Raw genomic sequence first — 17,737 nt, 5'->3', positions numbered from 1 at the left:
TCTGTTCTCTGCTGTCAGCGATTGGAAGTAAGGAAGCCACCACTGAGAGGTGACCTAGGGAGAGGATAGGAATATAGGAAGTTGCTTTATACCAGATTAGACTATTTCTCCATCTATCCCAGCCTTTCCCAACCAGTGTGCCTCCAGATGTTGTTGGACCACTATTCCCATCTTTCCTGACCATTGGCAATGGCTGAGGCTGATGGGAGTTGTTCCCAAAAACATCTGGAGGCACACTGGTTGGGAAAGGCTGATCTATCCCAATACTGTCTCCTCTGACTGGCAGCAGCTCTCCAGGGTCTCTCTGCTCACTTAGTCATGGCTATATTCCCCAACATACCCTGCTCACTGCTGCCACATCTGGCCTGGCCTACTGCAAATGTGCTACATGACACCCACACTACAGCTTGGCTGCCCATGTTATGTTCCCCTGCTAGTCAATTAATTAGCATTAAAAGATTAGAGACCATTACATGTTTGTAGCAATAAACCTGCCTTCCTATTTACCTCAGAATTTACCTGTCTGTCTTTTCTGCCTAAGGAATTACATGCAGTAATTCATTAATAAATATCAGTTTGTAATGCTTGATGTTGCTCTGTATCCCATCCAAAATGATATTACTACATGTATTGCATCCATTTTTTCATCCTCCTATATTTATTTTTTTCTTTCTCATTTGAATTAACTTGGAGATTTCCCATTTGTTTCCCACAGAAAACCATGACCTTTCCCAGTATTAAAAAGAAGAAGCAAACATTGGGAAATCACCAGCATGCCTCAAAATACACCGGATTTTGCACTGACATGGTTGATAGGCACACTCATACAGTCTTTCTAACCAACAAGAACAAACAGTACTGGCAATGTTTTTCTACTCTGTATATGAACCTGAAAGGTAAATGAAGTTAGAGCTCTACTCTGTCATCAGAAGAAGCAATGGAAATCACCACAAGCTGGCAAGTATAGTCATACACCTTTCCTAAGACATCTCGTGCCACATTTTGGAACTGTATATGGAATGGGTCTCTCTGTACAATTTATACACAACTGGATTTGCACAGTCTCACTATAGTGCTGAAAACTGTCAGGGATGTTATGACTGATTGTGATAAAAAAATATCCCAGGGAACTATTTTCTTCCATCTCTATTTGGAGCCTTTAAATTGCTTTGCTTTTTTTTTTTTACAGAAATGTGCCTCAAATAGACATTATCTAATTACACAAACAGATGTAACCAATCATCTATGGCCCAGTCAAGAGAAAGTTAGTTCTCAAGTAACTTTGATATTAAGTGGACACGTTAGGGTTAAACTACATGTTATACAATTATAAATATGACATGAGATATTGTTCAGATCTCCTGATGTTTTGATTTTAACTTAAAAGTAACTCCCCCACCACTCCCCTGAATTGAATTAGGGCAGCAGCTCAGAGAACCTTGAAATAGAAAAGCCCTGACTCCAGATGTATTTCACTGATCACAATGATGGACATTTTACCAGCAATGTCATTGTTTATCACTGAAAAATATGAAAACAGAAAATTAAAAGGAAAAAGTTTCCCAGATCCGGAGAGGTTTTTTTCAGATAAATAACCTGATCTGTTCTCCCAGCACAATATCTTCTTTCATTTAGTATGCGCAGATGCACTTGTACTTTATGATTTCAAGACAACATAGTGCACAATGAGCAGTGCCTTTTTTAAAAAGTTAGAATCCCACCAGTTTGCTGTTTGGTAAAGAGGGGGGAATGAGAGAGATTGAATCCATCCTCCCATTCCTTAACCAGAACACCCAATATGCAGGACTTCCGCTTTTAAAAAAGCACAAATGCACATCCCCAGAATAGAGCAGGGAACGGCATGTTTATGGCACCAAGACCTGCTTCCATGCTTGTATAACCCTCAGCTGGTCTGGGGTAGCATAAACTGGAATGTCTATTGAAAGAAGCACATAAGGGTAGGGTGTGCTGGCTGATGTGTGAGTCCATATGAATGTTTCCATGTTGGGCTGTTAGGAAAAAAAACTTCACGCACAACCACTTTAGATATAGAACATTAAAATGTCTGAGAGAAGACTAGGCTAAAATCTTGCTCCTTGACAACCAGTTTTCTGTGTGTAGGGATTTTTTAAAATAATTTAGTCATTGAGTACCCACCTGCAGCCCTAGCAGTATGACCCAAACACAAATTTACCAGCTTATTTGCTATTTGTGAATATTAGGCCTAAGTATCACCAATTCAGTGAGCCACTGCACTCTTCTAGAATGCCACTTCAATTATAATAATTTGATATTTTCATGTGAGCTATTTGCTGTGCTGTAAACTGCAAGTATTTTGATGCTCATCTTCCTAATATTATTTCAAATGAGGGCTGAATGGATGAAAGGATTCATATTTTTTTTGCCTCTCATGTCTCTTGACTTATTCCCCAAAGTAATTTGGTTTTCCATTCCCTTATGTAGCTCAGTTTCTCAACATAGCATAATGATGCCAATTAGTAGCAAATAGCATGCAAGCCCTTTATGTCCTGCACCCCAATTTAACATGCTTGGTGATTTTTAATCCAGATTTATCCTCACTAACACCGCTTACTTGATGCAAGCCATTTCCACAGCTATTTCTATCCATGTGGGCTTCTCCATTTGCTGCCTTTGTAAAACAGCTGCATACCCTATGAATGAATACTTTAACATCTGGGTGGCGTGTTTGATCCCCTGGGTTGCTGTCTCTTGAGGTAGTTGAGGTCCCTTCTAAGTGTTGTAAGGACTGGGATCTGGACCCAGAGTCCAGAGAGAGGTTACACTCAGTCTTGCACCCTCTTGCATCAGCTCCTGGGTGGGTCAGGAGGCATAAAACCCAGTAGTTCTTGGGTCTGCTGTAGGCAGGGTCATTAGACCACAATACACCACAATCCAAATTTATAACAATTACAACAATCCATAGGAGCAACAGATAAATAAAAAACATCATGTCACTAAAATCTTGCTTTTAAATGGACTGCCTTCAAGTCGATTCCGACTTATGGCGACCCTATGAATAGGGTTTTCATGGTAAGCAGGATTCAGAGGTGGTTTTACCATTGGCTTCCTCTGAGGCTGAGAGGCAGTGACTGGGACAAGGTCACCCAGTGAGCTTCAGGGCTGTGTGGGGATTCAAACCCTGGTCTCCCAGGTCGTAGTCCAACACCTTAACCACTACACCACACTGGCTCTCAAGCATGGTATTAAACATTGGCAAATGCTTGGCTGAATAAGTCTTTTGTAGGTGCCAAAATTATGCCACAAATGGCACTTGCCTTACTTCAGGGGAAAGGGATTCCAAAGGCTCAATGCTACAACAGAGAAGTCCCATCCCCTGGTTGCTATAACATGTACTTGCACAAGTGATGGAAGAAGCAGGAGGTCCTAATCCGCAGGTCTCAGTGAACAGCAGTATGATACTTGACTGTGGTATTTTCTTGACATGTAAGTTACATAATAGTCATGCCATAGCACTTATTCTTAGTCCATGGAATTCTATGCAGAAGAGCAACTCTACCTAAAAACACTTAATTACCCCCTCAGTAACAACTTATTAGTGCAAATCAGTACACTGGCTTGTAATGCCACAGATTCCTCAAATAATGCTGTCAGGTAGGCACTGGAAACATTCATAATCTTTTCATGAAGCAATGGCTATAAATCTTTGGAAAGAATACGCAAATCCAGTGGCATGTATTCACCATCTCATATTTGTGTAGTTATCGGTTGTACAACTTGATGTTTTCTCTTAAACAAAAACTCATTTATGGATTTCCATTCAACCCCACCCCCGCGCATAGATTTTGTTTCCAACTTCCTTTGCTGCATCAACATCAACTGCCATCATAGCAGTCTGTGCTAAAAAGGGGGAAACAGCAGAACAAGCCAATGTGGCTTATTAAAAACCTTAGAGATGACCTGAAAACAAAAAAGGACACATACAGGAAGTGGAAAGAAGGCCAGGCCACAAAGGAAGAGTATAGGCAGTTATCACGGAATTGCAGGGATGGTGTCAGGAAAGCTAAAGCTGAGAATGAGCTGAGGTTAGCGAGGGATGCTAAAAGCAACAAAAAAGCTTTCTTCAGGTATGTCCATAGTAAAAGACAGAGGAAAGAAATGGTGGAACAGCTACTCAATGAGGATGGCAAAATGATAACAGATGACAAAGAAAAGGCAGAAGTGCTCAGTTCCTACTTTGGCTCAGTCTTCTCCCAAAAAAGGGTCTGTGACCCTCCCGGGAAACATGAAGTAGAAGGGGCAGGATTGGAGCTTGAGATTGATAGACAAACGGTCAAGGAATACCTAATAAATTGCTGTAAACCGCCCAGAGAGCTTCGGCTATGGGACGGTATATAAATGTAATAAATAAACGAATAAATAATCACTTTAAATGAGTTCAAATCGGCAGGGCCCAATAAACTGCATCCTAGAGGATAGGATATTATGATATCCTAGCCGATATCATAATGCCGTTGTATAAATCTATGGTGCGGCTGCATTTGGAATACTGTATACAGTTCTGGTCGCCTCATCTCAAAAAGGATATTATAGTGTTGGAAAAGGTTCAGAAGAGGGCAACCAGAATGATCAAGGGGATGGAGCGACTCCCTTACGAGGAAAGTTTGCAGCATTTGGGGCTTTTTAGTTTAGAGAAAAGGCGGGTCAGAGGAGACATGATAGAAGTGTATAAAATTATGCATGGCATTGAGAAAGCGGATAGAGAAAAGTTCTTCTCCCTCTCTCATAATACTAGAACTCGTGGACATTCAAAGAAGCTGAATGTTGGAAGATTCAGGAGAGACAAAAGGAAGCACTTCTTTACTGAGCGCATAGTTAAACTATGGAATTTGCTCCCACAAGATGCAGTAATGGCCACCAGCTTGGACGGCTTTAAAAGAAGATTAGACAAATTCATGGAGGACAGGGCTATCAATGGCTACTAGCCATGATGGCTGTGCTCTGCCACCCTAGTCAGAGGCAGCATGCTTCTGAAAACCAGTTGCCGGAAGCCTCAGGAGGGGAGAGTGTTCTTGCACTCGGGTCCTGCTTGCAGGCTTCCCCCAGGCACCTGGTTGGCCACTGTGAGAACAGGATGCTGGACTAGATGGGCCACTGGCCTGATCCAGCAGGCTCTTCTTATGTTCTTATGTTCTTATGAGTATTGAAGGAACTGGCTGAAGAACTCTCAGAACCGCTGTCTATTATCGTTGTAAAATCATGGAGGACCAGTGAAGTGCCAGATGACTGGAGGAGAGCTAATGTTGTCCCTATCTTCAAAAAGGGCAAGAAGGAGGAACCAGGGAACTACAGACCAGTCAGCCTAACATCAATCCCTGGAAAAACTCTGGAGCAGATTATAAAGCAGTCATTCTGTAAGCACTTTGAAAGCAATGCAATGATTACTAGGAGCTGACATGGATTTATGAAGAACAAATCCTGCCAAACTAATCTTACCTCATTTTTTGATCGGGGAACCTCCCTTGTAGACTGTGGGAATGCTGTGGACATACTATATCTCGACTTCAGCAAAGCTTTTGACAAAGTGCACCATGATATTCGGATTAGCAAGCTAGCTAAATGTGGGCTGGATGGAACAACTATCAGGTGGATCCACAGTTGGCTCCAGAATCGTACTCAAAGAGTGCTTATCAATGGTTCCTTCTCAAACTGGGCAGAAGTAACGAGTGGGGTACCATAGGGCTCAGTCCTGGGCCCAGTGCTCTTCAACATTTTTATTAACAACTTGGATGAGGAGGTGCAGCGCATGTTCATCAAATTTGTAGATGATACAAAATTGGGGGGGCACAGCTAATACTGTGGAAGACAGAAAGAAAATTCAAAGGGACCTTGATAGGCTGGAGCATTGGGCTGAAAAAAAGAGAATGAAATTCAACAGGGATAAATGCAAAGTTCTACACTTAGGAAAAAGAAACCAAATGCACAGTTCTAAGATGGGGGATACTTGAGTCGGCAATATGAAATGTGAAAAGGATCTTGGAATTGTTGTTGATCACAAGCTGAGTATGAGCCAACAGTGCAATGTCCTGCAAAAAAGGCAAATGCTATATTAGGCTGCATTGGCAGAAGTATAGTTTCCAAATTGCATGAATTATTAGTTCCCCTCTATTCAGCACTGGTTAGGCCTCACCTTGAGTACTGCGTCCAGTTCTGGTCTCCGCAGACAAACTGGAACAGATTCAGAGGAGGGCAACAAGGATGATCAGGGGACTGGAAACAAAGCCCTATGAGGAGAGACTGAAAAAAAACTGGGCATGTTTAGCCTGGAAAAGAGAAGACTGGGGGGAGATATGATAGCGCTCTTCAAGAACATGAAAGGTTGTCACATAGAGGAGGGCCGGGATCTCTTCTCAATCATCCCAGAGTGGAGGACACAGAATAACGGGCTCAAGTTGCAGGAAGCCAGATTTCTACTGGACATCAGGAAAAACTTCCTAACTGTTAGAGCCATACGACAATGGAACCAATTACCTAGAGAGGTAGTGGGCTCTCCGACACTGGAGGTATTCAGGAGGCAGCTGGACAGCCATCTGTCGGGAATGCTTTGATTTGGATTCCTGCATTGAGCAGGGGGTTGGACATGATGGCCTTATAGGCCCCTTCCAACTCTATTATTCTATGATTCTATGTTCCTGAATTGTGAATTGCCTTTGGAAGGAGGTCATTTTGTTGTGGTTTAAGGCCAAAAGTATCATTTAAGTTATACTGTTTCTTTGTGTTGTGTACTGGTTCTGCATACTGGTTTTGTAGCACATCTTTGCTATATTCTCCATGGAAATATTGAATTCAGAACAATCTGAATAGTGCATTTCTGTCACTTCCCCTTATTGCTTTAAATGTCTTATAAGTTCTTGTTCTTTGACTTGTTTGGATGAGATAACCCAGCCCACCTGATACTAATCATGTCAATGTCTGCAGAGGCAGCTTACCTATTTGCATTGAGTGCCAAAGATAGGGATTCTTGCCTTTGTTGCTATCTTTTGTTTGGGGCTGGGGAAAACATATTGCTACATAGTCACAGCTATGCTAAAATCCTGGATTTGAAATATCACCTGCCCTAGGGAAGAAACGAAAGGTTCTATATGAGCCAGAAGCTGAGCAATCTGTAGCCCAGTTCAGGCATCCCCTCCCTCCCATCATGTGGTGGGGGAGAACAGGGTTCTAAATCATATCAGGCTGTACACAGGTAGATGAAAACTCCCTACTGCACAAATTCAGCCACCACTGAGGGCAATGAAGCCTATGATACAACAGAGGGATGGGACCAGGGAGTCCCCACTCACACAATTGGAGTTGTGGATCGGCAGCCCGGCAATAAGGCTTGCCATAAATCCAACAATTTAATCTATGGTTGAGGGAAGTTTAACCATGGAAGGTTGAAGCAGTACATTCAGAAGAGGCAAAGAAAATTAGAGCAAATTAGCCTGACTGAAACTCATAGTATCCTAGAGGTGAGCATGTGTAACTGCATGATCAGAGGGATGAACTTAAAAAATCTTCTCACCATACTCCCCTCTTATTATGTAACAACAAAACAGTCAGGTTCAGAATTGGCAATCAGTCCCATCCTGAGCCCTTTAGCATTATATAACACAGAGTTGGAAGGCTTTAGGAGGCTGAAAATGGAGGAAAATGTGTCCTCCAGTGGTGTCTGATGCCCATTGGGACTAGTAGGGCAGAAGACAGGGACACCAACAGTAAGTGGAGCCAGAGCCAATGACAGTGACCAGCATAGCCAACTAAGTCTAGTTTTGCCCCCACCCATTGTTTTCCCTGTTGAGTTCTACAAGGGGCAAGATTGAGATCAAGGAGATGAAGCTTGACAGACAGTGCCACCTCCTGGAGTGGCTGGAAGTAAGAAGGGGGGCACTGGCTGAGTGAGGTTGGTGGGGCAGTACCCCATCCATCCAAATGGACCAACCTTTACTGCTGTCCTCTGTGAACCCCAAACACTGCTGCAAGGCATCTGTTTTTGATTGGCTGGAGCCCTTAACCAGGAACATTCTTGCTGAGGGCTTACAGATACAAGGCAATAATTTGTTGTTTGTTCCAAAATATACTTTCCCTATTATCCATCACTTGACCATTCTGTAAACAATAATTTGGATTTTAATTTTTTTTATTTTTTACTTTAATGAACAGCATTTCATGAGTTGAGCTTTCTGGGGAATGAAGCTATAAATTAAAGGATAGTGCCTCAACGTCTGCCCCGTACAATCATATGGTTGTGTCTACACCTGCAAAATAGCAATGGACTGCTTTGCCATAGATTTCACAGGACCTGAAAAGCTTTTTCTTTAAGGATGCATCAATGCAAACTTGGACAAAAAGAATGGAAACCTTGTGCGAGACTTTTGGCCTCATTTCTGGTTTTTGAGGTTACTCTGACCCACAATTTAAAATTGTGAACTGAAAGCAATGCCCACAATTGTAATTTCCCATCTCAAATACACCTGTATAAAGTTTAGAACAACAGAGAGGAAAATGCTGCTTTTGTGTGTAATTGAAAGGAACCTACTCTGTTTCCTACCCTGGCTGCTGAAAATTAATATCTTCGCTTTTAAGAGAAAAACTATGAAATGTTCCATTCTGCAGAGGAAACTCTTCTCTGAAGATACATTTAAATGTGCCTTGTAAACTAGCTAGAGTTAAATGCACTTCCATTGATTCTTATTAAATTAAAAAGAGAAACACATCTGACAAGATATTGCCTTTCTTATGCCCATCAGTGCTGTATATCAGAATACATTTGTAAGCTTGACTAATGTCATGTTCAGCAACAGGATGTGAAATGCCTTTTGGTTTTTCTTTTGCCTGATCTTAGCAGAAACTGTGCCTCACAAGATTTGGTGCACACATCCTAATTATAAATTCACTAATAGGCAAAAAAACCTTGCGGTTTAAGAACATACCTATAGCCCACAGCTATTCTATCAAACTTTAAAAAGCAGGGAAATTGGGCAGCTCTAGTGAAGGCACCAGGGGAGCAGGAGACCTGAACTCCTCTCTGAGATATTGGACTGCCCTACAAATTGGTCAAAATGCAAACACCATTTGGGTTGGTCTGTCACAGTCCAATCCACTTCCTGTGTAGCTTGGAAGAATTTGGTAACATGTGCCTCTGAGCATATGGTGAGTGGTGGCAACACTTGCCATCTCCAAAGATAGAGAATTATATTTTTGTATGTTTGCTGGTGTTCTTCTTACTTTGCTTCTTTCCTGTGTTATTAATGTTTCTACAGAGAATCTACACTAGAAAATTTTATTTCCCTCATTATTCATTCTAGAAATCTGTGTCAAATTTATTTTTATTAATTTCAAAGCCTTTTTATTGGTCAGTGTCATATGATGGTGAAGACAGCCTTTTGTGTTTCAAATTGGAGGTTCTATTTCTATTTTGGGTGCATTAACAGTGGAATTTGGACCTTCAGTTTGAAGAAAAATCAGACTGATTCCAATATGTTGCTACTTCAGCAATGACTCTAGCTGTTGGAAAAAAGAGGATGCATATTTTCAGCCTGCTATGTTTAAACCACTTCATTTAAGGCAAGGTAGGCACAGTCAATTAAAAACATAGAGCACACCTAGCATTTCGCTAGAATATATTTCACCTCCCACTGTTTTATCTTGTGCAAATTGAGACACTCCTGAGGTCCACTGGAAACTATTCTGCAGAAGTCAGTGCCATTATTCCACAATTATGTTTGGAGTTTTTTTAGTATAAATTTTGCAAAGAGTTGCTGTACTTCACATATTCACAGAAATAGGAACAAAAGAAAATGATTTCCTATAGGAAACGTCACTAAAATTGCAAAGGAAATCAGACATATTCAAAGTGACCATCTGAACTATATCAACTGTCTTAATAATGTTGATTCCTCCCTGCTAAAACAAGATCAGCACAGCATGTCTTCTTTCTATTATTTGGGCTGATTGCAGATGTTGCCACCACTCACCATATGCTCAGAGGCACGTTACCAAATTCTTCCAAGCTACACAGGAAGTGGATTGGACTGTGAAAGACCAACCCAAATGGTGTTTGCATTTTGACCAATTTGTAGGGCAGTCCAATATCTCAGAGAGGAGTTCAGGTCTCCTGCTCCCCTGGTGCATTCACTAGAGCTGCCCAATTTCCCTGCTTTTTAAAGTTTGATAGAATAGCTGTGGGCTATAGGTATGTTCTTAAACCGCAAGGTTTTTTGCCTATTAGTGAATTTCCCTGCTTTTTAATTCGGGAGGTAAGAAATGGGATCCTGTCCAAGTTTGCTGAGAATGGATGGATCATTTGCATGCTTATTGAGTTCAATGGGATTTACTCCCCTGCAATCATGCTTAGCATAGGTGAAACTGACCACAGAGGATGCGGAGGGGAGGAGGAGGGAGGGGAGGAAATGCGGAGGGGAGGACTGGGAGGGGAGGAGGCAGGATGGAGAGGGGAGGAGAAGGACAGGTTTGATCATGTGCATGTTTATTAAATTCAGTGCGATTTACTCCCATGCAATCATGCTTAGGATAGGTAAAACTGACCGAGGGAGGGAGGGAGGGCTGGAGTGGGCAGGGGAGGAGGAAGGGAGAGGAGAGGAGAAGGGAAAAGCAGGTCTGATCATTTGCATGGTTATTTTCAACGGGATTTACTCCTATTCAATCTTGGTTAGGATAGGAAACACTGACCATGGGGGAGGAGGAGGGGGAGTGGGAAGGAGCGTATTGGAGGGGGGCAAAGGAAGGTGGAGGGGAGGGCCGGTTTGATCATTTGCATGCTTATAGAGTTCAATGGTATTTACTTCCGTGCAATCATGTTTAAGATAGGTAAAACTGACCATGGGGAGGAGGAAGGGGAGGAGGGGGAAGGGGAAGGGGAAAGAGGGGATTGGAAGGGGATGGGGAGTGAGAGGCAAAGGAAGGGGGAGGGAAGGGGCAAGAGGAGGGGATAGGAGGAAAGAGAAGGGAGGGTGGGTTTGATCATTTGCATATTTTTTGAGTTCAGTGGGATTTATTTCTATGCAATCATGTTTGAAAATGAAAATGGACTGCCTTCAAGTCAATCCCCACCTATTGCGACCCTTTGAATAGGGTTTTCATGGTAAACGGTATTCAGAGGTGATTTCATCATTGCCTTCCTCTGAGGCTAAGAGGCAGTGACTGGCCCAAGGTCACCCAGTCAGCTTCATGGCTGTGTGGGGATTCAAACCCTGGTCTCCCAGGTCATAGTCCAACACTGACCCAGGGAAGGGGCAGGGAGTGGGAGGGGAGGAGATTGGGTGGGTGGGCACTGGACAGAAGGGAAGCCCCTTTCCTTTCCAAAAGGAAAACATTGTAAACACCCACCTTTCCCCCACCTTTTTATTCTACAGCAGACACATGTAGCCTCCCACCCAAATTTAAACCAAAGCTGTCCCTGGCCACATACACACCAGGCCTTTATTTCACTTTGGACAGTCATGGCTTCTCTCAAAGAATCCTGGGAAGTGTAGTTTGTGAAGGGTGCTGAGAGTTGCTAGGAGACGCCCTGTTCCCCTCACAGACCTTCAATCAGAGTGGCTGCCAGTTAAACCATTCTCTCAGGAATAGGAGTCTCTTAGCACCCTTTACAAACTACACTTCCCAGGATTCTTTGAGGGAAGCCATGACTGTCTCACATGAAATCAAAGTCTGGTGTGGGTGTGGCCCTCTGATTAGGCAAGTCCAGCAGCTGTGAGGCTTTTAGAACTCTGACAGTTGGTTCTTACTGAGCATGCTCCGCGCTATCATTGGGTCCCAGCCAAACTTTATTAAATTAATTAAAAATCAGCCAGGCATTTTTTAAACCTTTAAACTGCAGCAGATGAAGGTCAGAGTATGGGGCAATGTCAGTATTAGGATTACAGGTACTCTGTGAACATGGCTGATTTTTAATGAATTTCAACAGATTATGAGAACAGAGAAAAAAGTCCAAAAGGGCTCTGGAGGTTTTTCTCTCTCTTTTTACACTTTGAACTGTCTATTCTCTCTGACTGTTTTGTGTATCACCATGAAAATTGACAGGGTTGTTAAGCAAGCGTTTCTGAGTTCAGGACTATAAGTTATGTAAGGTTTTGTTTTGAAATGAGCTTATGGGAAGCCTCAGAATGGCATGGGGGGTATTTTCAATTTAACATGCGGAATGTGAAAAATCCCCGCTGGCTATAGTATACAGCCACTCTCGTGGCTGTATAATTATGAAAGACTAAAATGCTGTACACACTTCCTGGGAGTAAGCTGCATTGAAAAAACAATGAGACCGAGTAGCCATGCATAAGACTGCAAATTTGTATTCCTATGATGTAATTCCTTGGCTTCTATAAACCAGAATATTGAGTTTTGATTCACGAAACAGAACCTTCTTGTTCACTGACAGTGTCCAGACATCTAATTGACCAGGGACAAGTCCTTAGCTTTACCTTAGATTCCTATCTTCCCCAAGTCATGCCACTTTATTTATTTATTTATTTAGTTAATTTTATTTATATCCCACCTTTCCTACCAGAAGGAGCCTAGGGCGGCACCTCTTCCTGTATATCACAGTGAAAATCCACCTTTTCTTTCATTCCTTGTGGCTGAAACTCTGATTCCTGCTGCGAAGAAGCAGTTGCATTGTGAGAGGAATTTTAAATGTAACAACATTATTCTGTTATCAGCACTGTTTTGTAGAGAGTTAACTTTGTGAGGAGATAAACTGGCAGTTCATTTTTGACTGAAACTAGAAACAAGTATAAAATGTAGGTGGGTTCAGCTGGCAGTCTGCCAAGAAGCAGCTAGCCTGTTACAGTTGCAAAACAGGTGTGAGGCTTTCATTTATGGCAATTTACAGTGAAATCTAGCTTTAATGCGGGTCAGAAAAATGGAAAAGGGTCAAATTGTGATAAGCCCTTTAGTGGACATTCTATTCAAAATTATTGGTCCTTAGTTATAGCTCAATGAGAATTTGGGATTTCTGGAAGAATCTGATGATTGGTCAAAGGGTTCTGACTGAAGTAAATACAAGGGCAGCCATAACACTTGGGAGGGGGGGTAATTGGTTGGTTGGTCAGTGAGTGGGTGAAGAGCCTGAAGAGTCAGAAGGTAAGCTGAGAATAACTGAAGGTAGAAACTGAGGGAATCCAGTCAGGACAGGAAGTCTCCAGAGGCTGTTTCCTTGGACAGCTTTGGCCAGAGTGACAAAAGTTGACAGTTGGCATTAGGAGGACTTCACGTGAGGCGGTTGTGATATTCTCATGGCTGAATTGTACTCTTCAATGCCCATCTCACAGAGCCAGTTTTTTAAAAATAATCTCCTTCCAAGCAAATCAAATGTCATATTGTAATATAATATTAAATAAGCTTTAAGCTATAATATATTTTTGATGCAAGTTTCTGGGTCTGTTATTTTTATTTATTTATTTATGAATTTCTATCCTGCCTTTCCTCCCAAAGGCGCCCAGGTCAGCTCCTGTTAGTTCCATGCCTAGAGCTCATTACTATTTGTATGAAAAGGTGGTTAAGGGAACAAATTGGAATTAAATGTTGGTAGTGGTACAGTAAAAGGGCTAGTAAAAGCAGGTACTTCCTATTTATAGTGTGAAAGGTGGTGTTAATAAATAATTGGTGGGTTGGTAAATCCTTACTGTCCCACTGGGTCACCACAAATGGTAGCAGGTGGTGGATCAATACATATTCAATTGTATTTTTACTGCTACCTGCTCTGCAATGAGTGGGCTAAAAATGTTTCAAATATGAATACATTTTAAAAAGTAATTCCTACCAGCAGTGGTGGTGGGGTCTCCATGCATGTTCTGCTCATCTTTCACGCTGACTACTGCTTCGACAACTGAGAATCATTCACATCTCATTTCAAATTACCTGAAAACCATTCTCCCATCCCTTCACTGGCATCTTATCCATTCCACACTGTCAAAGCTGTCCCTAGTCATTGGGTTTGCTCCACCCTATCTTTCTTCCCTTTCCTGACATATTCTGCCAGACAGCTTCTCAACACTCTATCTGTTCTCCCTTGCTTTTCCCTATGCAGTTTTGGCTTATTGGCTTTGTGAAAGACACCATCACCTAGGTCATGCAGGTGGCGGTAGAAGATAGCCCATAGTCCATCAGCAGACCAGTGGACAATCTTGCACCTGTTGGTAGCTGGGGCTTTTTCAAATAATGTTGGACTCGTGGACCTTGGCCTGGCACATCTTGGCACTTCTTATGCTCTTAAGCAAGAGTATATACACAGGATCACTCAACAGACAACAGAAAATCCTTTCTGCACTTGCTTTTACTTTTTTTAAATTTATTTTTAATGCAGCTCTTCAATATTATTCTGGCCCATTGAGAACTAAAATTACACCCTGATACACTTCTTATTCTAGACATTGTTACCTATCCAGTAGTAAACGATGTCCCCAAATGTCAGCCACTTATCATTTAGTTTTCTTTTTGTACAGAAAAAGCACCTGGGACAAAACAAAATGGCAAGAAATCCAACTGAATTTTACTTGTGGGGTGCTTTTTTGTCCTAGCCGATGTAGTAAGTGTGGATGCTTTTTTCTTCCCAACAACAACAAAAACTCCAGTGGTGTTGGTTTAAGTACCCAGAAAGAGTTTTATTTCTGAAAACCAAGGAAGAGCCTGGGACAAAAAGTATTCTAAGAAATCTATTGATTTTTGCCAATGGGGTGCTTTTTTGCCCCAGCCCATGTTAATGTATTGGAATTTTTAAAAAAGTCTAATGCCTTTTTACACAAAAACTGATCCAGGGAAGCAGACTACCCTTCTCCTGACATGGCTTTGCTTTGGAACATCTTATTGCCCAGAGATACATTGGAATTTAGTCTGAAGTAGGAAATCCCCAAAAACCATCTGTATTATGTTTTTCAGGGATGTGGGTACAGAGAAAGGGCAGGAACAAGGCAGTCCATCACACATGTTGAATGTCAGAATTTGTGATGCTACAAATTCCATTGTCTTGCAGGCAGTTTTGGACATTAGTTTTAACTTAAATCCATCTTGCCATTGTTATGCTGCACAGGTCAGTAGGTTTTAGAACCAGCTGTCCATATTAATTGCAGGGAGTGAGCTAAATTTCAGAAACAACTCTAGCTGGAACACATGATGTGAATGTGTTACAACAGTCAACTGCATCTAAAGATCAATACAGCTTGGTGACGGGTGTGACTGTACTATCACATTATCTGTATAGGACAAAATGTCACTTTGTGTGGGAAAGCAATCACAAGCAATTATCTTTTGGACAGTTTGAATGATAAAGTAGGCAAGCTGGAAACTCTAATTCTGTTGTTGAGAATGTGCAAAAGTTTTGCCTCAAAAAATTGTGCCATAAGTAGATTAGGAGCTGTTTTAGACATGGATATAGATCGACATGGTGGGTTGCTGATTCCTGTATGCTACTTCATCCTGAGTGGTGAAAGGACAGTGAGGTACATATGCTCTGTCTCACATGTTACATGCACTTCTACTTATTGCGAGGAAGGGCGGGAGATAGATAGATAGATAGATAGATAGATAGATAGATAGATAGATAGATAGATAGATAGATAGATAGATAGATAGATAGATAGATAGATAGATAGATACATAGATAGATACATAGATACATAGATAGATACATAGATACATAGATAGATACATAGATACATAGATTATGTAGGTATGTACTTGCCTCAGTGGGTAAGACTGCGCAGGCACTTGTTGGATGACAGATATGTGGAACAATCCTTTGATGGGCTGTTTGAGAATACCTTTACATAAGAATTTTCTCTAGGAAAAGGTCAACCTGTGGTGATTTCTTCCCTGCCATTCTAGTGTTGTTAAGCTTCTTTATGAAGACATGGCATAGTTATATTTCAACAATAAAATTAAGCTTTAAAAGCTTTAAAAATAAGTTGCTTCAAAATCCAGTTGAGTATAAACCAGACCACATAGTTTCATTAGCTTAGTTTATTATCAACTGTCCAAAGCCCTTATAGGTTGGAAAGGCAGTATACATAACTGACTAAATAAAATAGGCTCTTTACAGAATAACTGACCCCATAAGAACATAAAATCTATTCTGCAAATCATTACAAAGCACATGATGAGGGCATATTCACAATAACCTTATCATAGGAATGTGCTGGGGATAGTTTACTTCAGCGTGCCCTTTTCTGTAAACAATGACTATGCAAACATACCATAAGATAATTTTTGAACAGAGGGTTAGTGTAAAAATGTTGATAAACTCATCACATCCCCACTGACAAATGGATCTTGTGCATTTTGATGAATGTAATTACTATGCTATATTAAAAAATGGCAATGAAAATCCACATTAATTTGGAAAACAGCTGGAAACATTCAGTAGTTTGAATAAAATAAAATAAATGCATACAATAATTGCTGACAACATAAGGTCGACCAGCAGAACATCAGAGGGTTTTTTAAATAGTAACAAAGTAGCCAAGCTGTGTATTAATCTATTATGTCTGGAATTCAGCATAGATGTAACATCTAATCTCCAAGCTGTTTTTTAAGAAAGAGTTGACATGCTGAGATGGACCCATCCTATTTTTTTGTGATGTTGTGATGTTAAGTTGTTTTTAATTGTTTTTAATTATGTATTTGAAACCGTTGAAACCTGCCCTGGGACCTTAGGGTGAAGGGGGTATGTGTAATAGCAATATATTAATTCACTAATAGTAAAAAAACCTTGCAATTTAAGAATGTACCTATAGCCGACAGTTATTTCTATCAAACTTTTAAAAACAGGGAAATTGGGCAGCTACAATGAATGCACATTGTCAAAATGCAAACACAGTTTGGGTTGGTCTTTCACAGTCCAATCCACTTTCTCTGTAGCTTGGAAGAATTTGCTAACATGTGCCTCTGAGCATATGGTGAATGGTTGCAACATCTGCCATCTCCAAGAGAATTACATTTTTCTATGTTTGTTGGTGTTCTTACTTTGCTTCTGTTCTGTGTTAATACTGTTTCTACAGAGAATCTAACCTAGAAAATTATATTTCTCTCATTATTCATCCTAGAAATCTGTGTCAAATTTATTTTTATTAATTTCAAAGCTTGTATTGGTCGATGTCATATGATGGTGAAGATAAGCCTTTTTTGTTTCAAACTGGAGGTTATGCTCTATTTCTGTTTTAGGTACATTAACAGTTGAATCTGAAACTGCAGTTTTATGTAAAATCAGACGGATTACAATAAGCAATGACTCTAGCTGTTGAAAAAAATAAACTTGGCCTGCCCGAGATGCATGTTTTCAGCCTGCTATGCTTAAACTACTCCACTTAAGGAAAGATGGGCATGGTCAATTAAAAACATAAAGCACACCTAGAATTTTGCTAGAAGATATTTCACCTCCCACTGCTTTATCTTGTGCAAACTGAGACACTCCTCATGTCCATTGGAAACTATTCTGCAGAACAGTCAGTGCCATTATTCCACAACTGTTTTTGGAGCTTTTTTTAGTGTTGCAAAGTGTTGTTGTAGTTTACATATTCACAGAAACAGAAGCAAAAGAGAATGATTTACTACAGGAAACTTCACTAAAATTACAAAGTAAATCAAACATATTTAAATTGACTATCTGAACGATGTCACCTGTTTTAACATACTTGATTCCTCCCTGCTAAAATAAGATCAGCACAGCACATGTCTTGTTTCTGTTGTTTGGGCTGACTGCAAGTGT

At 40.9% G+C, this 17,737-nt stretch overlaps 1 long non-coding RNA gene across 2 annotated transcripts in view; it reads left to right on the top strand.

The window, feature by feature from the left end:
- LOC133380267 (uncharacterized) overlaps positions 1 to 1,559 on the top strand; it is a 28,236-nt gene extending 26,677 nt beyond the window's left edge. For both annotated transcript variants that reach the window (XR_009761396.1, XR_009761397.1), the window contains exon 4: positions 716 to 1,559. This is a non-coding gene — a long non-coding RNA (uncharacterized LOC133380267). The remainder of the gene's footprint in view (positions 1 to 715) is intronic.
- The last annotated feature ends 16,178 nt before the right edge of the window (positions 1,560 to 17,737 follow it).

This window comes from Rhineura floridana, chromosome 3, assembly GCF_030035675.1.
Source record: "Rhineura floridana isolate rRhiFlo1 chromosome 3, rRhiFlo1.hap2, whole genome shotgun sequence".
Taxonomy (NCBI): Eukaryota; Metazoa; Chordata; class Lepidosauria; order Squamata; family Rhineuridae; genus Rhineura; species Rhineura floridana.
This window is presented reverse-complemented; position numbering and strand designations above follow the sequence as displayed.